The sequence below is a fragment of the Harpia harpyja genome, chromosome 3, assembly GCF_026419915.1.
Source record: "Harpia harpyja isolate bHarHar1 chromosome 3, bHarHar1 primary haplotype, whole genome shotgun sequence".
Taxonomy (NCBI): Eukaryota; Metazoa; Chordata; class Aves; order Accipitriformes; family Accipitridae; genus Harpia; species Harpia harpyja.
Window position 1 is genome coordinate 33741904 of NC_068942.1, and position 26513 is coordinate 33768416.

At 48.4% G+C, this 26513-nt stretch overlaps 1 long non-coding RNA gene across 1 annotated transcript in view; it reads left to right on the plus strand.

Moving 5' to 3' along the window:
• Nucleotides 1-26513, plus strand: part of LOC128139463 (uncharacterized) — a 39763-nt gene that overhangs the window by 9156 nt on the left and 4094 nt on the right. Inside the window, exons 3-4 of the long non-coding RNA XR_008234397.1 lie at nt 559-672; nt 23236-23385. This is a non-coding gene — a long non-coding RNA (uncharacterized LOC128139463). The remainder of the gene's footprint in view (nt 1-558; nt 673-23235; nt 23386-26513) is intronic.

Genomic DNA, 26513 nt, shown 5'->3' on the forward strand with positions numbered 1-26513 from the left:
CGCTTGCCTCTGCTTCTGTTACAGCCAAGAAGGAAGAGAAACATGCTCCTTCCCCTCAGGCAGCCGGAGAAAAAAGAAACCACAGAGGACCACAAACCCATCACAGGACAACATCTGCGAACGCCACGCGCTGCCTGTAGCGGGCCAGGACACAAGCACGTGAAGATAACCCTGTGTGGCAACTTTGCATCAGTTGTTCTGTGGTTTGCTTTCACATGAGAGGAATTAAATGGAAGCTGACACAAGATCAGAGCCAACAGAATTATGTTTTCAAAGGCAAAAAAAACCCCCCAGAACATCTCGCAGTCATGTCCCTTCTCACACAGCTCCCACCCCACATAGTGCTCTCCCTCCATCAGGCAAGCCGGAGTGCCCGAAAGCAACCTTTAGGCACCTGAGGCAGCTAGTTCCATTAAGCAAAGCTTTCTTAAAGAGAAAGTGAGAGCCCAGCTGGGGAAAGCTTTTCTTAGGCTATGATTTTTCAGGTCCTTTATTTCTCTTTAAGTCTTACTAAAAAAAAAAAAAAAATAATAATCCAGAGTTTTTATTTCTCTTTAGAGCCTTCTCAGTTTAAAATAAGCCTTCAGCCTGATCCTAGCAAGAAGTAGGCCATACCAGTAGCTGATGAAGAAAACCAGAGGAACATGCTTTCCCAGCCTATACTCATTACAGGTATGTGATTGTTTCTCTTGCAGAGATCTGTAAACCAAGCCCTGGGCAGGGTTTTCTGAGGGCTGGTGGATTATGTATTTCTACAGCTTGCAAAACTGACAAAGATAAAAGTGGGGATTATCCATTGCTCTGAAGGATAAATACAGAAGTAGTACAAACAACTACATCTTCTCAGAAGAAATGTTCGCTTTCTGTAGCTTTAACTGCCCATCAGGGAAAGAAGTAAAAAGTAATAGAGAAAGTTGACCACTTCTCTCCTAGCAGCCATATTTCCACAGGCCAACAGCAAGAAAACTTGTATAAAACACCTGCCTTCAATAGCTGGGTCACAAGTACCTTAATTCGTCCTCCAGGCTTGTGCTCTTCTGCCTGAACTTGTAGCCAAGGGAAGGGGATGCACCTCTTCACCTGTCCTTTCGGTGCCCAGTCACCTAATGCATAAGCACTTCTGTGCTACAGGTGTTTATTTTTTAATACAATACTCCCTTGCATCTGTAGCATTGTGCCTGTGCTAGAGCAGGTTCTCATCACAGCTAAATGAGCTCTGCTCTCAAATTCTTTATTAAATGTAACTTTACCTGCTGTTAGAGGGATTAAATTGTAATATGGTTTAGTGACTGTACAACGAGTCTGGAGAGAAGAGGCAGAGCCTGACTGGGTTCCTGCTTTTGCTTGGTATCTGCTTTCCAGGGCACATTTGAACTGCACCCAAAGGATGCCAGGCACCTCTGGAAGCTCTCCAAAGGCAGGCGGCAGCCTGTGTCACAACTGTAATTCATCGAAAGCCAGGGTGCACAGCATGCGTGCTTCCTCGGTGAATAAATCCACAACATTTCAGCTTTTCCCAAGACTAAACAAAAGTTTAATAATTGCTTCTGCAAAGATGAGAAAGAGCAGGGCCTGAGAGGGGAGCAGGCTAAGGCAATATTAAATAGCAGATCCTACTCTTGGAAAGTTGAATTGAGGTTTGGACCCACGCTGCCATGCTCCTGGGTTACCTTACACAGGTTTTTACATCTCAGCTGGGAGGCTTTATAAGCAGGTAGTTGTTTGCAGATGGTTTTTCCCAAACCAGTAAAGTCCTGAGGTGCCACGAGCCGAGCTCTGGTGTGAGCCCTGTGGTGCATGGGTAGGTCTGCAGGACCTGCAGTGCAAATGTACACGGCAGAGCTGCCTCCAAAAGAGAGGAGCATGTGCGGGTGGTGCCACTTCTCTTTTCTGTCTAATGCTTCTGTTAGAGTCCCTTTCCTGGGGCAGGACTGAATTGAGATGAGCTTCCTTCACCATTTCAGAGAGCCTGACCTGTAAGACGAAAGCTGCAAGCAGCAAACTGTGGGGCATTTCGGTGCAGCTGTTGAAGCTTTGTGCTCCACTTTGTGCTCTCTGTTTTGGGTCAGGCTGTGCATTTCTGGAGGTACAAAGATGTTACGTTCAGAGCTACTACCCTTAGTCTTTTTGTGGTTGTAGTCCAAAATGTGGTTTGGGGCTTGGTTTTGTTTCTTTGTTTGCTTTCTCCCTGTGAAGCTGTCTACTGATGAGTAGTTATCTCCAATGGACCCACAGAAAAAGAGAACCCGGTTTCAGGGAGGCAGCCTGGGTGGATGGGGCAATATGTTTTGGCTCCAGGACAGGAATTCAGGGTCTTTGTAGCTGGTTGAGTGCCTAAACCAGGCTAAAGCACCTGCTGAAGCCGGGGGGGAGGACAGGGTTGGGATCCTGCCTGGGATCATGAGCATGCCCAGCTCCTACTGTTTCCCAGGGTTGCCAAGTATTTAATCCTCTGTGGGCTGAGACTTGAAAAGATTGTTTGACCTCCTCTGAATGGGTAATGCTCCTGACAGGGTACAGCAGAAGCAAAATCAAGTTCAAAGAAACACAGGAATGTGCCTTGCTGGACTTGGGATTAGACTGCATGGATTTATAAGGATGTATCCCACCCTGCTATTTGATCATTACCGCATTGCAATGAGTGGGGAAAAGCACCCGGCTGTGGTCACCTCTTCCTTCTGCAGCACTGGGGGGCTCCCAGCAGCCTGTCGGAGGGCTCTACAGACCACAGCAAAAGAGATCTCAGCCTTTTCAGCCTGGACCCAGCAGGGTTTAAATGCAAATATTGCTGCTTTAAAACTTTAAATTCCCTTATACTTTGGGAAAGTCCAAATTTGAATGTTGTTCTTCAAGCCCCTGATGGTGCTCCAGTGGTCTGAGTGAGCTTAAACAACAACAAAAAAAATCAGGTTTAAAAGAGCAGCGGTACTGAGCAGACCTTGTACGCAGTGGGTGGCTTCGTCTTTTCTGTACAGCCACATGTTAGAACTGCAGGCAAAAATACTTATCTCTGTACAGTACATGAAAAGGCCGTGAGGAGTCACGGCTTCTCCTTGCTGCTTCTCTATTCAGCAGCTCTAGAGAGGGTAAACTCCCTCCATGCGCAGATGCCCCAGCTCAGGCCACGGAGAGAGAATCTCCCCTCAGAATATTATCTCCCTGCTGCAAAATTGCATTGTTAACTAATACCAGCTGACATCTTTCCATAGGGAAGTAAATAAATAAAGGCCTTTTTTTTCCTCCCCGACTTGTTGCAGAAAAACCACCCACGATGTGTTTGAGGGGAAAAAAAGAAACAAGCTCCCTGATGTGCAAATGCAAAGAAATTGAAAATGACGAATTCCTCCCTGTTGAGGTATATTGCAAACAAGGGCTTTGTCTTCCAGCGTTAGAAAAGGCAGTGTCTTTCTTTCGAGCAGGTCCGGCTCCTCGTGGCAGAGGGGTTACAGCAAGGAACAAGGGGGTGAAAGCAAATCAGCCTGACCGTGGGGGACCCCCCCAGCCTGTCCCCCCCTGCCGTGGAGGGAGAGCCAGGGGATGCTGCTGTGTTTCAGGCAGGACTGGGGGGCTGCCAGAGCCACCCACTTGCACGCCCAAGGAGTCCCACAGCCAGGAGGGCAAGGGCAAACACCCGGGGCCACCCCAGTTCTGTCCGCCGCGCACAGTCTTGCCCTGGTGTTACTGTGAATTTATAGTCTGAACCAGCTCCAAAGCCCTGTTTAATATTAGCAGCCAGGTCCTGCGGGGCACCACTGTGTGTGGCCCTGGAGAGATGTGCCAGCAGATGGTTCCCGTCCCCAAGAGCTGTGCAGCAAAGAGGCAAAACATCCCAAAGAAAACAAAAAAATCCTCTGCATTTCTAAGTGGGGAAACTGAGGCGTGAAGCAGCAGCCACTGCAAAAATGTCAGAAAGAAATCTTCTGCCTCAGCTGGCGAGGAGACGGGGAGCGCAGCCACGTGTGGGGACAGGCTGTGGGGAAGCAGCAGCACCATCGCCCCGTGCCTGGGTCTTGCTGGAGTCGGTTTGGGTACGCAGCAGCTGGGAAGCGTTTGGGTTTGGTCCTCGTGCCTCAGGCCTGGATTTGGCCCCGGTGCTTTCCCCGAGTCCGCCGCGACCTCTTTGCTGGTGACTGTGGAGAGGCTGAGTCCCCGCCATGTGCAGGGAGGTGGCGAGGAAGCCGAGACCTGGTGCTTGAGCTTTGGGAGCCTACCCCACTTGTGAACCACAGAGGACGTTCTCCCCCACGTTGCTCACCGCCAGCACGCTGGCATCTCCTCCATCAGTCTTGCTGGCAAGACGCTGAGGAAAGGGCAAGGCAGAAAGTGTAGCTGAGCGCTTACCCTGTCCAACAAAAACCCAAACAATGCTTTGGACCCCTCCAGGGCTGAAGAAACAACTGACGTGTGAGGTGTACTAATGCATCCTGATGGATCTTTAGTGGGAGGCAGGAAAAGTAGCAAGGCCCTTCCTGGCAAAGAGAGCTGGCTACCTGCTCCACCGAAAGCAGGGAAGCGAAGTGACGGATGCTGCTGTTCCTGCTGAGGGAGGTACAGCCTTGCGGGAGTGCTAAAAGCACTGGGAGAGCAAGGAGGTGGAACCGGCAGGGTCGGGCGAGGGTAGCTGCACCGACACTCAGAGGGTGCTGCTCTGACGGATACCAGCTCCCTCTGGTACGGTGGGACTCCTTTCATTTCGAAAGTTGCAGTCATTACTCGCTAAACCTGAGGGCATCTCATCTCCGATACCAGTTTCCTGCCCTGGCCGCTGATCCAGGCCATAATCACTTTGTTTTTTCCCAGGGCCAGGCAAGAAGTAGACTGGAAATGAGTCGAGAGCCAGGGTCAAATGAGGAAGAAGTATGATCCCGCAAGGCAAAACATTTCTCAGTTAATGAAGTGTGAACCCAAATGGCAGGGAGGGGATGAGGACCAGCAAGCCACCGACCAGCGTTCATTAAACTTCCGAGTGCTCTGAAATATAACGAGGGCCACAGCCATCCTGGCTGGGAGCCACGGTGCAGGGCAAAGGGGCCAGCCTGGTGCAGTGAGATAATTGGAAGCATCAGGGTGATGTGTCTGCCCGTTTCTTGTGTTCCCGTGCTCCTGTTAATTTCTGTCCAACTCTAAGAAGAGGTGAGGCAGCAGAAAAGGTGGCACAGATGCTTTTTCCTGGTGAGAATTGCAGCACCGCTCTAGTTTGTCATAGGTAGTGTCACGGGGCTGGGGGGACGAAATCCCAAAGCCATAAATCCTGCTGGCGGGCGGCTGAGTGCGTGGGGAAGAGGGGAGCTGGCTGGCAGCTCCTGCCCAGGGTCTGTCAGGTCCAGGGTGCCTTTTGCAGCTGCTCTGGCAGGGGTCTGAGCCACATTTATCATATGCCAGGGCCCAAAAGAAAAACGTGCCACTCGTTTTATGGTCAGGAGTAGCCTGTTGATCAGCACTGTGCTCTGTAAATATTGTGTCCCCTCTCCTAATAGGGAGACCAGCAGTAACCAGTCTCAGTCTTTTTGGAGATAGAGTAAATAATGAGATTAATTTCCTTTTTTTTTTTTTTTTTAATACCTTTGTCAGCAGTAAAGTATATTAAATACACTGTAAGAAAAAGCCCTCGTGCTACCCAAGAAAATATATTCATTTAGGGAACCATTCACGCCAGCAGGTTTTCAGCATCTGTGTTTGCCACTGGCTGGTTCTTTGTAGGCATAGAGACAGGTCACAGCCACTGGCAAATCACTTGAGCTCCACGGAAAAGCTTTTTTTGTAAATAACCAGGAATTTCAGAAAATTGAAGTCAGTGGGAACTTACTATCCTCCCTGCAACATGGTGGATGCTAGGTGTCAAGCCAGGGGCATTGCTGGAGCAGCAGCAGGGACTCAGAGCACCCTGTACAACCTGGGACTCCCCACTCCAAGCTCGTGTCCAGGCCAGGGCACCCGGGGGGCCAACCTGAAAACTTGCAGACTCCCGCAGCGTAAAAACACATCCTGGGGTTTGCCTGGCCTGCGTTAGCGTAAGCCCTCCTCCACCACCACCACAGTTCCAGAGGGTCTGTGGACCAGGGTGCACTTGGCACCTTTGGAAGCTCAACCCTGCCGAGCTCTGACCCCTAAAAATCAAAGCTCCTCAAACTGGTAACGAGCTTTGGCATTGCGGTGGCTGTACTCAAAGTTGGAGCAGAGCGATGTCCCAGGTGGGGTTTCATCCGCACAGCTGGGGGAGCGTTTGCAGAAGGCGATGAACAAGCCCAAGGAGGGGAGTCAGAGCACTGTTTCCTCAGGCTGTGTTTTAGAACGTGACTCAGCCCCCGGAGAGCGGGGGACCAATGCCGAACAGTCGCTTTTTGCTGTGTCCTGCAAAAGAGGCAGCGAGTCTTTCTGAATCTCCAGGGTGGACTTGGGTGACGGTTTTGTTCTTGCCACAAGCGTCACCTTGGGTTAGACCCTCACCTGCCTTTGCACCTCCCCACCAACATATTTAAGCCACTGAGATACCGGCCCGCTCCCACCTCCTGCCTAGCCTTTGCAGGGCTCCAGTGGCTTTCCCAGCGTTTCGGGGGGAGTGGGGTTCGGTGCGTCCTGGGGTAACACTGCCTGCGGACTTCTGCTGCCGCCACGGTGGGAGAGCCATGCTGCTGCTCGCAGCTTAAGGAGATTATGTGATTCTGCAAGACCAGGATGAGCAACGGGGAGTTACGAGGATACCGAGGAGCTACCGAGGCATATTTACAGCAAAACCCACGTCCCTGTGGGGTGGGAGCGAAGCAGGGGTGAAAGGAGGGTCCTGCCAAGCTAAACCCTGCCTCCTGCAGGCAGAAGGGCTGCACGGTATAACCTCTCATAACAGCTTACAAGAGGGCAGGAGAAATCCCTGGCAACCCTAAAGGACACAGAGTAAACCCTTCCCATGCCCCTCTGTCCTGGATCTTGTGGGAATATTGGCAGAGAGAGAAATAATACATCAGGCAACTGACAGCTCCCACAGAAAAGACAATAAATAAATTTCCAAGTAAAAAGTGTATTTCCATGGCTTCTTCCCCATCTGCAAAGCAGACAAGACAAATATGGCCTAGTTTTCACAGGTGCTGGGCACCCATGAATCCCACTAGCTTTAGCAGGTGCTGCAGATGCTCTGTTCCTTTGGAAAATGGAAACCAGGTCGTAAATATCTCTCTCTCCACCTGTGTCATCTTCAAATGTTTTAATTAAAACTCTGCCTTCTACTGTTTCTGGGGTCTGGAAATTAATTGTCATTAATACAGTTTAAGGCTCTCTTGCTCAGATCCTTTTGTCCTTCAGGTGCGTCGTGTGATCAGAAATCTGGAGCAGACCGTATCCCTGCTGCCTTAAGGGAAAAAAAAAAATCCATTTTTGGAATTCACTTGCAAGAGTTGTGAGCCTCGTTAAGCTCCGCACTGCTGCAGCTCTACTATGGTGGCTAGTGGTATTTCTGGCAAGATGGCTATGTGATTATTGTATTAGATCCACGCCACTACTGCTGCCAAAGCACAGCCCTGTCAATAAACGAGAAGAGGGCAAGTGAAATGAGATCAGTTTTCGGTTTGTGAACCTGGACGGATATTTTCCCAACATTTTATATTCATCTCTTTCTTTTTCCTCTTGTTCTTTCTATATACACATGTATGTAATCGACAGCTCTTTCTGCACTGCTTGGCTCCTTCATCTTTTCCTTTGCCTGTCAACACCTCCCAGACAGAGGACTCTCCCCTGGCTTCTTTCTCTCCACTGCTAAGTAACCACGAGTAACCATGGCCATGGCTCGCTCTCTGCCCAGCGCACTGTTCCCTGAGCCACGTGTGGTCTATTTGGTATGTAGCCCCTATAGTCCCCTGCATTTGCTCAAAAGCAGCAGGTGAGCAAAGAGCACAACAGCACACACTGGGCTGCTCTGGCTGCATCTCAGTTTCTTGCCTGCTTGTCGGTGTGTCATGGGAGGATTTCTTATTTGCATGTTCTCTACTTCCAGGCATGCTATGTGTGCACAGACACACACATTCAGATGAAAGACAGTCGTGTTTAATGCATTTTCTGCATCTTCATCTGAAATCCAGCAAAAAAAAAAATCTCTCAAGAGTAAATGCTCCCTTGGTGTATATCACAGCTTGTCCAGACAGAGCTTTTCTTCACCACACCAGCTTTTCCCTGTCACTTTGCACTGCCATCTTATATAACTTCTGTGCTGCTCTGTGCCCTTGCAAAAGGGCACCGCGTTAGGGATGGAGCTACTGTTATTCATTAACATCTAATCTTTTTTGACATTGGTAACATCTGCAGCATGGCAGGGAAAAATACACAAGACTTCAGTATGAGGAGGAAAAAGATAATTTCCCCATAGCCTTTCTGGCCTGCTTCAGTGCCTGGGAAACAGAAAAGAGCAGGCAAGGCTTCTTCTTCCGAGTCAAGGTCTGAACCACACAAATACTGGATGGCCCAGATTCACAGAGGACGCCTCAGCGTTTTCACCACCTTCGGGGATCAAGTCCGCATGTCACACTAAACCACATGGACTCATGTGTCACAGTCCAGTATGCACAACCACACACTTCTTTCAGTCCCTCTGTCAAATGCAGCCCTGCCCGTGCTCACGTGGAAATGATCGCTCCGTCGACCATCTCTGTCCATCGGACACGGGTTCTCATGGGTAGCAAGGGCAAAAGTGGAACTGCAGCTACATAGCTCTCAGTTTCTGTCTGACCTTGAGGCTGATGAAGAAAAATGCCTAGGTTTGAGCAATAGCTTGAGGTGTCATCTATTCATGTAAATTTTCTAAAACGCCGGCAGGAAAACAAGGACCTTACCCCACCGTTTATAGCTAAAGGCACATAAGCCCTGAGAGAGAATACTGTCACTTTTGAAAGCTACATGTTAGTAAGTTTATATGGGAAGTGTATGAAGGAGGATTATAAAATATGCTTATCTGTAGCTGCAGGAAACTGGCCTTGGTGGTCCATCAAGTCCCTTCTTTATACTCCTAGTAATCTTCAAGATACCTTGTAGCCAGTAAATGTCCCAGCAGCTTGTGAAAGATAGAGAAACAGACCATTATGGTTGTCTGTGCCTGTACCCAGTGAGTGGGTGGCTCTTCTCGTGACTCAGCAGTAAGACTCCGGGCTATGTTTTCCTGTTAGGCTTTACTGCAAATTAACCACATACACAGAAATCATTAAAAATACCTCTAAAGCAGACTACATTTTTTTTCTTTTTCTTTCTAACTAAAATGACTGAAAATAAGCAAAATGCAGTCCTTGAGTTAGGGATACAACTCAGACCAAATCAGCCAAGTCATGAACTGGCAGCAGTACGAAGTGAAGTCAACAGCTGATCAAATCACCAAACACATACAAGATTTGAGTAATGAAGCCACACAACTTATGGCAAATTTTATGAAACAATGAGCATTGCTCCTCCTTACTCCACTGCTTTGGGTTTGTGTGGTGGGGTTTTGGTAGCGGGGTAGGGGCCGCAGGGCCGGCTCCTGTGAGAAGCTGCTCGAAGCTCCCCCGGCCCCAAGCTGGACCCACCGCTGGACCAGGCCGAGCCCGTCAGTGACAGTGGAAACACCTGTGGGAGAGCAGATTTAAGAGGGGAAACCCCCAGAGAGTGGGGGATTGGGATGTGAGGGGAACTGTTCTGTGGGTACCAAGGTCGGTGAAGAAGGAGGGGAGGAGGTGTGCTGGAGGAGGGGATGCCCCCGCAGCCCGCGGTGAGGCGGCAGGCTGTCCCCCCCAGCCCATGGAGGGGAGCGGGGGAGCAGATGCCCACCTGGAGCCCAGGGAGAGAGGAGCCCACGCTGGAGCAGGGGGATGGATGCCCCCCAAGACGGCCGCCACTCCGTGGGAAAGTCCGCGCTGGAGCAGGCTGTGCCTGAAGGACTGGAGCCCATGGAAAGGACCCATGCCAGGGAAGTTTGTGAAGAACTACAGCCCATGGGAAGGACTCATGTTGGAGAAGTTCGTGGAGGGTTGTCTCCTGTAGGAGGGACCCCACGGCGGAGCAGGGGCCGAGCGCAGAGTCCTCCTCCCCCTGAGGAGGAAGGAGCGGCAGAGACAAGGGGTGAGGAACCGACCCCAGCCCCCGTCCCCTGCTCCCCTGGGGAGAGAGAACCGGGAGTGGGGCTGAGGCGGGAAGGAGGGAGGGCGGGGGGAAAGGTTTTCTCAGGTTTGGTTTTACTTCTCAGTATCCTCGTTTTGATTGGATTGGTAGCAAATTAAATTGATTTTGTTTCTTCCCCAAGCTGAGCCTGTCTTTTGTCTGTGACCATAAGTGGGGAGTGATCCCTCCCTGTCCTTGTCTCCACCCATGAGCTTTTCTTTATATTTTCTCTTCCCCATCCCACCAGGGCCAGGGGAAAGGAGTGAGCAAGCAGCTGCATGGTGCTTTGTTACCAGCTGGCCTTAAACCACGACAGCCATTTACACTTGTCACTTGCCCACACATACTTTCTTTCTCTTCGCCTTCCCTAAAATCTTTGCCTTTTTTCCTAGGAAGTAACTGGAGAAGCTAAGCTAACTTTGTTTATTCTGATCCAGTAAACGTCAGACGTTGATGGCCGATCTGTCTGGTGTGAAATCAGCTGAGGAAATACTAAGAGCTTGCAAAATGAGAATGGTTGGAGTTTATTCTTGTTATTATATACAACATGATAGCTTTATTAGATAAGCCTATTTCACAAGACGGGGGGTCAGAGTTGTTTAGAGAAGCAGGAGAGGAAATCAAGGGAAACTCTGTCTCCTTTTCTTGAGAGCTTAGAGAAGGTCCTGACCACAACCAGCTGTTGCAACTTTTGCCCTGGCCTAGCTGCAGTGCCTGAGCTGCTCTGATGCAGCCAGGGCTGTGTGGGCTGTTTTGGGTGGTGAAGGAGAAGCAGCACAAGTCAAGCTGAAACCCAAAAAAGAGTGTGGAAAAGGGGGCTGAAGCCCTGAAAACCTCATTGCCATACATGCTGCAGTTTACTTGAGGTGTTCGGTGTGGGGATATAACGACATCTCATAGTTATTAAGCTAAAGAAAGTAGGTGTGTGTCTAGAGGTAGAGAAGAGCTGGATGTATACAGCATTTAGGCAATATGTCCTTAGTCAATCTCAAATTCTTATTGGCCAAAACAGCAGCTTGCTATCATAATATCGACTTTTTCCACTGAAAATTATGTTGGCTGTCTATGCATAATGTTTCTTCTCTCATTCAGATGATCAGAACTGCATGTGTGTGTGTGTGAGAGAGAGAGGGAGAACTCAAGGATTTAAGATTCGTGGGGAAATTCAGAAACATAGCATTTTAGATATCCACCATTGTACTACCTGTGTAGTTTGCAGGCTCTTGCTGTCACGATGAAGAACAGCCTTGCAAAGGGCCCTCAGCTGTCCTAGTGCCACAGAGGTTCCTTACGGCTTCCAATTTGCATGTCCTATTTGCTCAGTGTGACATATTTATGACTAGTTTCAGTCTTGCATGGTCAACCTACCTTAACAGACTGTGCAGGGCAAAGCAGGAGAGAAAACTTCATGAAGGCAAGTCAGATGGCACAGGATATTCCTCCAGGCTTGTTCTGGGGTGAGGGAGAGATGTTAGGTGCAATTTTGCATCCTCTGCAGATAGGCTAACAACGCACCTGCAGTATTTCTTGCTGAAAAGCTGGGCACTTTTCCATAAAGGCTATTTATTATTTAAAAATAATAAATAATACTATTAGAGGCTGCTATTATTTATAGTAGGAGAAGATTGCCCAGATACTGAGACTTTGTTGGCTTCAAGTGCCTCATTCAGCAACAGGATAAAGGAATGGAAGTCAGATGAGACAACAGCTCTTGGGAGCTTCATGGGGAAGCAGCATTGCTGCGTTGAACCAGAGCAGGACTGGCATCAGTGAAAGCTCTTGCTGTTAGCTCACGGCTCCGCTGGCAGCACGCAGTGAGCTCACAGGTCTGGATTGCTTACGCTGACCATATGTCAATGCAGAAAGCATTTCAACGCTGTGCTTGCTGTTAATTACCTTCAGTGATGCAAAGAAGCCAGCGACAGAGTGGCAGCAGAGTCTTCAGCCTGCAGGGACACCAGCAGGCCACAGGGCAGTTGGCCACCTACTTTGAGGCTGCTCGCTCCCAGGCTCCTAATGCCTAAGGTGACCCTGACAGGTCTCTCCACTGTCCAAGGAGTTCAAGATAACTGCAGTTTTCTTCCTAGTTGTGTGAATGGGAATTTTCCTTTCCAGAAAACCTGGTTTTCTGTTGTCTGATTCAAAGGAGGTTTGATTCCTTTCCAACAGGTACCAGATTCCTCAATATGCGTGTTGGCAGTTATTGGGCATACTGGAGAGGTGGAGCTTCAGGACAGAAAGGGAAGCATCTTCCCAAGAAAGTCTGCAGCAGTAGTATGATGGAGAAAATTTTGGTCCAGAAGCAAAAATTAAGAACGCCCCTAGTGGAAATGTGTCCTGGGAACTTTAATGATCAGTGGTGGTCCTCCGTTTTACACCTCACTTGGGACACAGCTGCTTTCATGGCAGATAGTCACCCTAAAATTATGGTAAAGCAGGAGAAAGGCATTGCTTCCTCAGTGAGCAGTTTTGGCAAGGGAGGCTCTGGAGACAACTCCAGGAAGGGGAGGAGGAAAGGGGAAAGGAGGAGGTAGTCTGTATCTGTGTGTATGTGCATACACATTCTTCAGGCCCTGAGGCTGGGCTGTGTCTTGGCTCCTTAATATTCTGTCTATTCAGATCGATTCTGGGACAGCTGCTCAGAATCACTCTTATTTGCAAGTGTGTGCTGACCTTATTCCCCTGTGTTTTGCTGCCGTCGGAATGAAAACATCAGTGGAGAAAGCAAAGCAGCGCAGCAGGCTGGAAAGTAAATTGCGTACACTGCGCGTGTTCCCACCCTGAGCTCCCGGGCCGTTCTGTTTCGGCTGCGCTCTCTGGCCGGCGGGTCGTGAGACACTTGCATGTTGAGCCGCGTCCTGCTGCCTCCCACCAGCCCGTTCCCCAAGAAGCTGGCGACAAGGAAAACTCCTGGTGTCAGCACATCCCCAACGGCTGCGTTTCCTCTGCGAGTGAGAAAATGGTGAGATCCCTTGGCAGGCACTTCCCAATGGCCATGGCCCCAACGAACTCGTTCGTGACCAAGTGACCTTGACGAGGCGAGATTGGAAGCCTCTCAGCCCAAGTGTCGCCAGTGAGAGAGTGTGCGTGTGTGTGTGTGTAAATCCTCAGGAGCTGGAGCAGGGGAGAAGGCGGATGCGCGAGGGGAAGGCAGGAAGGATTTAGTGCGCAAGCACGGAGCTTCTCGAGTCTGGCATGAATGGGGTGGCTTTTGTGGAGAGAACCTTACCTCTGCCTCCCGGCTGCCACTTCTTGGCAATACTGGTTTTGCTAACACGATGCAGGACACGGCTGGCCAAGCGTACATCCAATCCTGCACTGCTTTGCGGGGATCCTGAACGCTTTGCCAGGTGCTGCTGTGTGTCCCCCTCGTGCCCCGTGGTGCTGCCCTGGCTGCCAGCACTCCCCTGGTGCTCTCCAAAGTTCAGGTTCTGGGCAGTGAAAGAGTGGGTTGATCCATCATTTATTTCCAGTGTTTGTCATTCCTGAGTCACCGTGCTGTGAAAACATGAAAAAGGCAGGTCCCTGCTGACCACAGGGCAGCAAGCTCAAGGGTCAAACGCATAGCAACGAAACTAAATAAAACAAACAAAAAAAAGGTAATACTGCACTGGAGGCAATGCAACAAGACATTTTCAGGAAACTGCTCTTTTGAAGGAGTTTGAGAACACACTGGAGACTTCATCTCTTAGGTTGCTGTGTCAAAGAAAACTGAAAACTAGTAGTGATCCGAAGTCATTCCTACTGGACAACAGCTCGTTATAGACAGTAAATTGGTTATAACCCCAATTCCCATCGTTTGTGTCCCCCTTGCCACCGATTGTGCCCAGGTTGAGGACAGTGACTTTCTGGCACAGTGGGTGAGTGCTGCCGTCTCCCTGACTGTGGCTGCTCAGGGGCATGGCTGAGGCTTTCCATGGGTGAACAGTCGCTTTTGGGGGCCCTGTGTCCCTATGCTCAGTGGCTTTAAATAGAGTTCTGGGTATTTGGCACCTCTCACAATTAACACCTGAAGGCAATTTAAACAAAGACCGTGCTGAAATCTGCAGGGTTCATATGGTGCAGCTCACAACTCCATGTGGCCGCTGAGGCTTGCAGAAGGCAGAGACACCGTAGCGCAAGCTAGCAAACCAGCACAGCGTGCCATCTGGCCCCGTCTTTCCCATCTTTGGGCTGGATTCTTTTCTCCAGTAACATGGTAGCAGTTCCCTTTTCCTTACAGGAGTCCCTCAATCCTTCCATTTGTCTCACTAAAATCACAATCTGGCTCTAGGTTTTTACTCTGTTTTGGCACCTTTGCTTCCAAATAGGAGGACCATAAATTTCTCCTCACTGTTTTTGCAGAGGGCACATAACTAGAGCACCATAGCCTCTGGAGGTAGTCCTGTTAGAAAGAAGAGTGAGGTGATGGTGTGTTAGAAAAGATCTGCAGGGAAGCCTTTGCCACTATCAGCATTTGAAAGATAATTAGCTGTTAGATGAATCTCCCATAAAATATCACTTAGTCCACAGTGGGTTGGTCAAAGGTGGTCATAAGGATTTGCAAAATATCCCTTCAGATTTACAGGCTGACCAGTCAAGAATATGAGGTAGAAAGTAGCGGGAGTGGAGATTTTCAAAGTTGTGCTAGCCCAGAAAGCGCAGCCACGTCAGCGTGCCCACCCAGTATTTGCTGAGGACGCACTATGCAACAAGGGACCCGCATGTCCCCATCTGCTCCTGCCCTCAGTGACTGCATGCCCAGTGCGTGCTGCATCCTTGGGGCAGGGGCAGCGGTGCTGGGAGAAGCATGCTGGAGACAAGGAACGTCTCCAGCCAAGGGAACTTCAAAAATGAAGTTAAAGATTTGGTTTAGATGCATCTTGCATCCCTGCCCAATTGCCAACCCCTGCTCAACTGCCTGAAGTAATGCCATTTTCCTCTGTGTCTTTCCACCTGAAAAAAGAGGCTTTGCTAGTTGGGAGCAAATGTGTGAATGTGATTTGGGTAATTAGTGAGGCTGAGGGGTCATGTTTGGATGGGAGAGGGAATAAGAAGGTAACAGAGGGGAAGAAACAATCTTCGAGCATTGCTTCTTGTAATCAGGCATTGGGGCGAATGCAGTACCTTTCTCTACCCGTGTATGATCGTTACATTTACATTTCTTGCCTGAAGATACAACCGGTTTCCAGACACATTTATAAGCTGACGACACCTGCTTCTTTGAGGTGAGTACAGGGCATTTCTTCTGCTGTCAGAAAGCAGCCAGCTTTTTCTGGCAGCATGTACGCTGCATGCCGGGCAGGAGCTTAGCCTGGCTTGGCCGTCTGCAGGGGCAGGTACTGAGGGAACGGTGGGGTGAGGAAGGTCCTCAGCCCGATGGGCAGGTGGCTGGCACCAGGAGGGTAACCCTCTCATCTTCCTGGGGGTTATTTCCAACGTGTGTTGAAGGCAGTGTTAAAGGCACAATTGCATTACTGAGTACAACATGCACTCAACTCCATCTAGCTGGGGGGGGAAACCCACTGTGGTGGCCTCCCTGCACAGGTACTGCTGTTGTTCCTGCGGTGGGGGAAGAAAACAGCTGGAGTGGCCACCTGCCTGGGGTTTATTTGAGCAAAATCACCTTTCCAACTCAGCCTCGGGCTCCCTGTGTGACCCTGGCAGCTCGCTTGGCCCCTGAGTTCTGCTTAGGTATCGAAGGATAAGTCGCTGATGTGATGTGAGCTGAGAAGCGCTGCCAACAGGCGAGCTCTTGTGAGGCCAAGTAATCTCCTCACCAAGAAAAGGGCTTTTCCTTCTGTTCTATAGAATATCAGCTAGAAAATATCTTGGAAGAAAATTCTGTTTCCATGAAATACATGGGACAAACTTTTGACGTTTTGGAGCCTGCTAGGATCTGCTCAGGCTCCAGGTTCTTGCACTAGTGACAAGTGTAAGGTGGCTCAGGAAAAAGCAGAGCGTCTCTCATCTGTGTTGGCCTCTGCTTTTTGCCCCGCTGCATAGGTGTCCTGTGCTTGGGCTGCAAAGGAAAAAAAACATTTTGTTTTCTTCTTGCTTTAATTGTGCTTTCCCAGTGTTTGTGTATAGCCGAAGGGCAACATGCAACCTGCTTGTGCAAACTTTAAGTAGACTCATTTGCTCTCACTGTTTAAGCAAAAGTTCCAACCAGTGTCAAATGTGGGCATCTGTTGCTCAGAGGAAATAGTGGTGTCAACCTGTCGTACTTCACTCCTGCTCCTGCATCCTGTGTAGTGAAGCGGCAACCCACGCACAGCTGGAATTCCTGCCAACAGAAGAGCAACAGTGGGTAGGTGAAATCCTCGCAGTGCCTCATTTGGGTCTTTGAAATTGAACTCTTGCAGGGCTCCAGTGTTGCATGACCTTTTGCTAGGCTGCCAGACAGAGGTGAATTTTTCCTTTGTATGAAAACAAAAACATCATCTGACTTCAAAGGATTCATTGTCAAAATGCTTTCGAACTGTGCGGTATTCTGTTTGTTATTTGCTTTTGTCTTATGTTCCCGAGGGGTTAATTAAGATGTGTATCCTTCCTGGGCTCTTTCTTTACTGTAGAGAGACTGAAAATGCAGATTCGTTTTTATCTATGACAACATAGTCATATGTCCTGAATCGCCGCTGGCAGAACTGGAAGGAGCTTACGAGAGCAGCCAATATATCTCCCTCCTGATGCAAAGTTCCTCCTTGAAGGGTAGTCCTTGTGTTTTAATCAATATGATATATAGGAGCTTCGATTACTTCCCTTGCTACTGCCCATTTCTCTGTTATTCACAAATCCTAGCGTTGTCTGGAAACCCTGAAGATTTTGACTGTGTTTATAGTTTTGGCAGTCCAAGGAGGTCTAATTCTAGTTGCAATTAATGCGTATTAAAACATATACATCCCGATTCATTCCATAGTTTGCTTTTAGACTCTGGACAGGCTGGGCTGCTCTGCCACAGTGTGGCTGCTGCTGAATGAAGGATCATATCCTTTGAGTTTTATCTAAAACAGTGAAGTTCAACATTTCCTGATTCCATAGAAGCCAATATATTATCTTGCAGCTTATGGAGATGCTGGGTGAGCATCTAAATATCCCTGCCTCAAGGCCCTGGTTAGTGCAAGGCCTTGCGCAATGTGTTGTAGTCACTTGGAGCCTCTCTCTTTAAAGAAAAAAAGTAAGAACAAAAACAGAAGTAAGGGAGCGAAAAGGGAGAAATCGAAAATTTCCAGAAACACTTGTAGGTCGGAAAGAGGTAGAGGTGGGTGAACTTATAGGCCTGGTCCAGAAGACTGGAAAATTCAGTGGGCTTTGGCTCGAGCGCTGCACGTAGGGCAAGCTGTATGGCCTCTGCTCAGTGAGGAGAACAAGGCTTTTGTCTCCAGCCTAATCGGGCTGCCATCATTTGCAACACAAGTACTGATCTTGTGACAGCAAACCCAAACTACGAGGACCCTCCAGGTGATGCCACATACAAGACCGCAGAAGAGGCCAGAGCCATTCCCACTGCCAGCCGGCTCCAAGTCTGGAGATCTTCCAGTGGGGTGCCATGGGCGGCAGGTTCTTACACTCCTGCTTGCCAATGGCCTCTTCCTTGCTGGGCAGGGAGAGATTTCTTATTTCAAGAGAAGGGGCTGTATCAGGACTATGGGTCCTGGGTATGTTTCTTAAAAAAGAGCAGAGGTGGGCTGTCATCAAAGAGAGCCCAGTCCTTACTGAAATCTTAAGAAGATCCAGCAGAAAGACAATGTCAGTGTAAGGATTTCTGCAGCTCCGTATCCAGCTATAAAGACCATCGGCCCTACTTTCTGGCTCAATGAGCAACATGGAAGATAAGGGCGTTATATCTCCATTGAAAAGATTAATGTCAAGCATGAGGATTAGTTCTCTGCAGTGCAAGAGATTAAGTTTGGATTTTGCAAGCTTTCCCATTATCGGCTTTCTCCCTAGACAATCCCCACAAGCCTGTACCACCCTCCCTGGCCAACACTGAACCTCAGCGAGTGTCTCTCATTCAGCTGTATTTCCTTTTGCTCCGACTCCACGTTAAAACAACCATTGCACCGAGACTATGCTTCGCCGTGCAGATTTACTGGGCCTCTCCCACACACCTCCAGGGACAAAACCTATCTTCTGTATTAGAAAGGGAAAAGAAAAAGTTTTCTCCTGCCAGTCAGAGGACTGTGGCCACAAATCTTACCCCCGATCCAGCTGTGCCAGCCAGAGGTGGTACCTCCTCCTCCAGCTGTAGCCACCACCGTCCATTGGGTCTCCTGGAAAACTGGTTCATGTGAGCACTCCCTGTCCTGCTCCGGGCAAAACCAACCAGAATAACTCACAGCCTCTACTTACGTTATTTAAACTAAGCCAGGTCGTTTTGCCTGAAGTGGATTAAGGGGTGTTCCGACTGGGAAGTCAGGGGAGAAATCAATTCGTCATCCTCTCTGAACCCGCTGAAGGAAAGGCTTCTTCTGTATTCAGGCATCTGCGCTGCCAAGAGCCAGGAGCAAGACCCAGGTGTATGCCAGATGGAGGGCTGAGGGGACGTGATGGCCAAGGATGTGCTGACAGCCTCGAAATGCAAAGTGCCTATGGCCTGACTTCACCCAGGAGCGTACGCTCCAGCAGCTGCGGCTGTTTCCAATAAGCCTGAGTTCAGGAGGTTCCAATTCTTCTGCTCTTAGGATAATTTCTGTCTTTCTTGCCTCACCGGTTTAATGGCCCCCACCTTGGGCAAGGCTGAGAGCAAACCTGCCACTCGCTGGCCAGGGTGCAAAGCCCGCGCTGCTGGTTTCTCCGAGCATTTCGGCATCACGCTTGGCTTGGCTCTGTCCTTTGTTCTGGGTCTGCGTTCCACCAGCCGAGCAAAGTGCGTAGAGGAGTACTTCTTATTTGTGTTAAATGCTTTAATTTTATGAGGCAGAGACCCTGAACTGGAGGAGCTGTACCTGCTGGCAAAGCTGTACTTGAATGAAAATCAGGGGTTTGTTCGGGAATCTCAGAGTTGCTTTAATTGTTTGCCTAGGAAGGCTTCATATCATAATAGGATCAAATACGCTTTACAGACAGTACAACTGAGTCACAGAAGAGAAACAGATGTCTAACTTTACACAGGAACACATGCCAAGCCGGAGAACATGAAACGCAGTGTAGGAAAGGTCAGGCTCCCAAAATAATAAAACAATTTAATTATCTGATACCTTTTCATTAATAATATCTTTCTGTGCAAACTTGGGACCATTTTTACTCTCCTTTAAATTAACATTTTGGTAAAAGGGAGGAACTTCATGATGTAAGGTGGGTGGCCGGCTCTAATTCTTGCGCCTCTCTGTTTCATCCCTGTAAGAAACAGCAAGGGAGGAGCACAACAGCTGCCAGGAGGCAGGTCGTGAGAGGGGCATTGCCACCCCACGCCGCGTCCCTCTGGCCGCACTCGCTCCACTGTCTTCAGCAAAGTCCCGAGGCTCCTCGCAGGCTTCCCCCCTAACCACTGAAGGGAGGGTGAGGAGGAGAGTTTGCGTCTTTCTTTATCACGCAGGTTTTAAAACATTGAGGTCTTTTTAATCTTTGTTTTTCTTACGTTGCTATTTCCCATGGCAACTCTGCATCAAGTCCCAGCAGTTAGGCTAATGCCAGGCAGCTGGGGACATTAGCACGTGCTGACCTGTGTCTCTTCTGAAATGACATCACTTTCTTTGTGTACTTAGTCTGTAGGACCCCACAGACTTGTAACCTGACCTGGAGCCGCACTGAGACCGTACAGTTTATGCTCTGTCCCCACTGAGATGGTGATGAAGCAATGAAATCTGAGAGCTGTGAAAAATGCATTTCAATCAAGAAAGTGTCGAAGGAAAGGTTCTGGTTTATTATGACCTATAAAATACTAGGAAAAGGCCCCATTCATTTTCCCCAGTTTTATTTTTAATAGATTACTTAATGGGTTGCTGCTGAGGTAAATATATGTGTGTATAAAGAGAGTTTAAAAATGATTGTGCCCATACTAAAGGCCCCTCACAACATTAAAAAACAGAGTATGTGAACATGCAAATACCTCTATATCTTTCTTGTCAGTTTTTATTTTGCACCTTGCAGGAACACATTTTAATCTCCAGCAATAACTACTTTCCCCTGGGTTCTTAGCCTTGTCCTTCCTGCCTGTAATACCAGATTGGCAACCCAGTCACAAATAGTTAAAAGCAATATCGTAGGGTGAATATAATCATGGCCAGTAACTGGGCAACTGCCTGCTTAATCTGATTATCGGCCTGTGACGCACTGTAGCCCGTTAACCTTGTTTTGACCAGCTTCCTGACACTTGTGGCACAAATGAAGTGTGACATGATTAAATGAGACTGATCAGTTTTGCTCACCAGGACAATACCCGGCAGCTGCTGTGCTCGGGATTTACAATGCAGTGAAAGCTTTGAAGTCCTGTAATTTAGCTGTTGTGATTGCTTTCCTCTGGCTAGAGGGATGACTGTCCTCTCCAAACAAGTGTGGTTGAGTGTGGATGCAATGACTTTTCTGTGGTGGTTCCTTGTAGCTGTCTGCAGGGCCCCAGCTCGTCCCCCGGAGGTACGTCCACAGAGCAGAGGTGCCTTTGATACACACCTGATGCCACCAGCAGATGATAAACTTACCACATGAGAGAAAGGCAGGACAGTGCAATGAGAGAGAGAAAAAGCAAACACAGCTCTATAAATGTATTTGGTATTCTAACTGTATTTTAATGTGATTTTTGGGGGTAGCTTTTGGCCAGATTTTTTAAAAGTGGAAGTATTAGTCATGTAATGATCCAACTATTCTGTGTTAAGTTTCTTTCTAATGGCGTGAGCTGGCTTAGGTGATGATAGCTTTTTGGAGTGTTTCTCCTGCGTGCTGGAGGGCAGTGCCTTTGCCAGGGAGCATGCTGGGCTGCCTGCTGTTGGGACGGCATTCTAGGCAGCTACAGATACGTACATATCTGGTAAGTTAATGTGCTGATGTGCCCTTCATCATAAAGTAAAAAAAAAAAAAAAATCTCTGCTAACCTTGCAAGCACTCTGTTGTTTACTGGAAAAGGCTAATAGGAAAAAAGGAAGGAGATGATACAAAGAAACAAGAGCATTATGATGAAAAGAAAATAATTACCTTGTGTGGGATATGAAATCAAGGACAATATTTTTCCTCCCTGCTATGGGCATTTATTTTTACTAGTAGAGTACTGGCATAAGGAGACATTGTTCTCCTAATGTAGTCAAAACAAATGTAAAATCCTCAGTCTGACATTGAAAATGACTGATGCTTGTGCAGGAGGCTGGGCTTGGGCAATCCAGGTCACCCTCACCCTGTCTTCTCATGTATAACTTTGCACGTTTCAGTCCACACAAACGAGTCCTAAATTCCCGCTCAAGGATGAGGCCTGTCAAATAAATACGCATCTGTGAGTCAAAGCAAAATGCATGCAGAATAAAAATGTCTTAAATTAGCAGGACAATGTAAGTTCTTCCCATTGACTGGATTGATTAGTAGAGCTTTAGGAGCTACACAAAAGGCTGCGTGTGCATGCAGGCACAGGAGAGGACCGAGACACCAAGCTCAGGGGTGGCAGGCCAGGGGAAACGCTCTCCTGGAAGACAGTAACTCAGCCTTCAGCTTCTGGTAATTTGGGGAAAGATGTCGTGGCCACACACTCGCATGTTCAGGATTACCTAGCAGGAAATTATATGACTGTCAGCAAACTAAATCATTTTGAATGAAGACGAACACGGCATGTAAGCCGAGTCAGAGAACTACTGTTAACTAATCACTCGTCTGACCTTAAGGGCTCTCTAATTATAGTGTCTAGGTGCTGGGTGCCTAAGATAAATGCTTATAATAATATAATGCCTGTTACAGGAGGACCAGCAGTGCTTCGTATGTAGGCATGTCAAGCTGAGAAGGGTACGAAGTCCCGTGAGATGAAGTGCCGGCACGCCTGGTGCCTGCCGCCAGCTTCTCCTCCCTGCCCACTGGGGTGATGCTGCCATGGGCTCGGCAGGACTCGCGGGGCCACCCCGCTCCCCGCTCCCCCTCCATCCACCCTCCCTCTCCCCAGGGTACACCGCCTCGGAAGACGAAGCCTCAGACGGCCCAGGCATGGACGGGAGCACTTCATTGCTCCCGCGACGTGTTGTCAGTGGGCGCCAGCAGTGCCGGGGGCAGGCAGTGGGGCCACGAGGCTGTTCTGCTTGGGAGCAGCCGCCCCGTGTTATGGCATTTTTTATGTATAAGCACGGTACTGCATCCAGCTAAGACGTTGCCAAGCTGCTTGGCACTGCCAACTGTGGCGTGGATGGGGCGGCCCGGGGGACTGGGATGGAGCTTCTCATCTGTGAAATCCAGGTCAAAGCAAGACAAGTCCAATCTGATGGCCCCCCAGTGTGACACGAGGCCCTGGCAAGCTACCAGCAGGCACTGGCCCAGGTTTCTCTGCTGGAAACCCCTTTGGTCGTCCAGCTCTAGGGGAGGAAGCCCTGAACGGGTACTAGAGGCATGTACTTAGCCCGGGCTAGCAAAAATAGAGCCTGGGGTCTTCCCAGAGACTGTGCCCAGTGGTCCCTTTCCTTCCCCAGGGAGGGACCAGTCTCTGCCACATTTGTAGGCTTTGGCCATCTGAGACCTCACACTGAACATCACTCGGCTGCAGCGGGAAGGCAGCTGTCTGCCTCCCCAAAAGCAGAGAGGTTGTCTCATCACCAAAGGCAGCTAGCCAGATGCTGCACCACACTCGCAAACACATTTGTTATAGCAGTGTTGTACAGAGGTCACAGTCGTGGGCAACATCTTCCCTGGGCTGAGCACAGGGCTTGCACATCAGGAAACTATCATCCAAAGAGGTGAAGAATAGAGGGGAAACGATCGCAGAGAAATGCTAGGACTAGCTGTTGGCTCATGAAAGGGAAAATGAATGGAATAGGATATCCTCTTGGTCAACTAATATAACTCACGCTGGGAATGGATGCCAGCACACCAGTACTCTGCCAAGGCAAAGACTTTCTGGGCTAGTCCTACAGTGTGAAATTGTTTTCCCATTCCCGGTGTAAGTCCCCGTTCTCTCTTCTGGATGCAGGTTAAATTCAAAGATGTGTTCTCTATTTTTAATACCCTTCTTGGTTTTTTTTCCAGGTGCCTGCTTTTGCACTTCTCTGATGTTTCCTGTAGGGATAGTCCCCAGTGATTCCCTACAACGGCACTCATGAAGACAATCTGTTAAATATGAATCACAGATGCCACAAAGAATTCCCTGATATCGCTACCAAAAGGGAGGTGGGGGCGGTAAGAGTTAAGGGTGAAAAGCAATATCATAGCAGAAGAAGTTTGTTCAATCCTACATGCTGCAGAAAAGAATTTTGTTAATGTAGTGTTGCAATCTTTTGAGAGTATCCCTCTCCTGGAAGGATTTCTTGGAAGCTCTTAAGTGTCTCTGGTAAGTCTTTGCATTTAGGCCATACATCTCTGGAACGGGTGATTTGGAAACTCTAGCTCCTGCTTCAGAACAACAGGGCAGACCCTAAGCATTGGTTTAACTCTTTATCTTTTCTTTGGGACAGGTTTGATGCAAGGTAACAGTCTGTAATAACATGCCAGACAGAAGTTGTCTTGACCTGGTCATTTTAGATTGCCTGATGTTAATAGCTGCTTCTCAGCATTGGTGTCGCCTGGCTTCGTTTTTACTTACCATTTGCTATACAGTATCTTAACAGACCTGATGTGGCATCAATTCATTAACTAATTCCTTCTTCTTCTGTACAGAACAGAAAAAAATTGTGTTCTCCTGCCTTAGTGATGGAGACAGAAAATTTGTCATGGTGGACTAATGCTATTGCTAGGATCCCTCTCACTCTTGAAGAAAATACTTTTACAACTTGTTTTGCTCTTTTAGAGTCTCCAACTCTGCTTGCCATAGGATTCTCCTGATTTTATTTTTCATTACTCATCCATTTTCTACACTTTGCAGTCCTGACTGACTGTGTAAGACAGAAACTTATACTCAAATGTGTTCCTGAGCTGCAGCTTTTGTCTCATGGAGAAACTAGAGTACGGACAGCTATCTTGTAAATGACACCTCTCAGCTGGTTTCAGGCCAGCTTCCTCTGACTTGCTACATCTCAGTGCTAGTCGCTATTTAGCCATTAATAAGGTCAAACTTGGAAAGAATTGACTGACTCAAAAATAAAGCTTTGAAAAGAGGGTTAATAAAGATAAATCCCATTTTCATGCCATCCCAGCAAGTCCACCTGCCAGCATTTCAAACAACTGTGCTAGGGCCTGACTTCTGCTAATGTCTGTAAGCTCAGAGGAGCGCTCCCTGTTTATATCACTAAACTTTTACAAGCGAACGCAAAGGAATGCCTATACAGTGCTCTAGTCAACCTTAAGAGGCTTCTAACAATACACTGAATAAATAAACACTCAGCCGTTACCAAATAACCCAAGTCAATCAACCTGGTGGCCATGTAAGTGCAGGACAAGCCGATGCTAAGTATTGGTGCAACATCTCACGCAAAACTTCGAGCGTAATACAAACAGTAATGAAGCTATTTCATGGGCATTAGCACCAGCTTCTAAAAAACAAACGCATTGGACTTCGGGGACGTTTTGTTTTCGGATCCAAATTTGCACTGGTTTTGTATGAAATTCCAAGCCAGTGAAAACTATCTTTTGTTTTCAGTTCAACTCTGAGGCACGCCTGTGAGCCACTCGGGTCACCAGAGCTGCTTCAGATCCACCTGAGTTCAAGCAGGGTTTCTGAGTACCCGCTGCTGAGTGGGGAAACCCAAACCTTCCCTCGTGCAGGATCTTCACTTTCCGCACAAGGGGTTGTGCAGCCACAGGCAAAGAAACAGGGATCACTGCTGCTTTCTTCTATATCTGCTCCTACACCTACTGTTAAACTGGTACCTTTCGCCCAGACTTAGCTTGTGCTGAGGTTGGATTGTAAGCCTACATGAGAGAAATGGCTTATCTAGTAGTGATTCTGTGGTGTTTCCCTACATCCGTGAAGGCTGTACTTTGTCTCTTGAAGTCAGCTGGATAGTCCTTCACCTGATACCTTGCCATGCCACACCAGCTTCATCTCGGTGTCCCACCATGTGTGGATGTGTGGCTTTGCACAGTGCTCTGTTAACTCCAGCTGGAGTATGGGCAAAGATGGCTTCTCTCCTAGGCAGCCAGACAGGAAAGAACATTTCACAAACATAAGCTGTCCTGTACTGTAACCCAAACCTGCTCCTTTCGTTGGACAGCAAACGAGAAGGAGAGTTTTTTGCTGAGGGAGACATGCCGGCCAATGCTGCACCAGAGGGATCTGCTGGCTGGTGCGATTCAGGTGCCACTGGAGCTGCTGGGATTTGGATTTCCATTCTGGTTTGTGGCACAGTCATTCATTTCGCTGTTGGCCATGCTGACACTCCCAGCAGCCTCTGGACCTGAAAAGCCCTTTGTGCTTCTGGCAGGTGAAACGAATACCAATGCATGCATAAGAGAGGTCACTTTGGATTTCCATACAGACAGGTTTTCCTTTTTTTTTGTTTAATGAGATTTCAGGACAGGGTGAGGGAAGGTGGCTGATAGAACATTATTATGGAGCTTGTAATTGCTTACACAGCTTTCTAACCTACCTGTATTAACAAAAGCGTGATGGAAGAGAGGCAAGGGGCTGGCTGCTCTCTGGAGCGTGGTAGGGAAGGGCAGGGATGCCTGCAGGGGTGGAGAAGGGCTCTTCTGGCATTGCGTGTGTAATCTAATCTAGGCCATAATAATTTCCTACTGGCTCAGCATCAGTCATATCGTTAGCCTAATGCTGAAATTAGATCTTGCCTGTCAGTGACATTTGCTTTCCTGTCTGGACCGTCTCTGTACTGCAGTACTTCCTGGCTCAATTCATGTGGGACCAACAATCCCAGTTATGTCGATCCAGACGTAGCAGAAAGCTTTTACTGAGCACTCCCTGCAGACCAGGGAACCCATCAAAGCGAGCATTTCAATACGCCATTGCTCTCTTGTGTAAAATAAGAACAATTCCATGTTAAAACCTGGGGTCTTATTCCCTTCCAACTCCCTGCATTGATCACAAATAAACAAACAGCAAATACTAAAAAGGTACGTGAAGCATATCCCTTCTCTAAACCCATACTATATCTATGTCTATACTGGGTGCAGTCCAGCTGAGACAACTGAGCTGGTGGGCCAGATTCATTCAGCTGTTGCTTCTCTTCCTCTCTTTGGCACTAGGAAATACAGATGCAGTATTTCTGGCCCCTGCATCATACCTCTGGTCATACAAGCTTGCGCTGTGATCTTATATATTAAACATGGTTTAGCCAGCACATTTCTTGGTTAGGAAGCTTCCAAGTGTTCAGAAGTTGCGGCAAGGAAACGGGAGATGTGCGTTCCTCAAATCA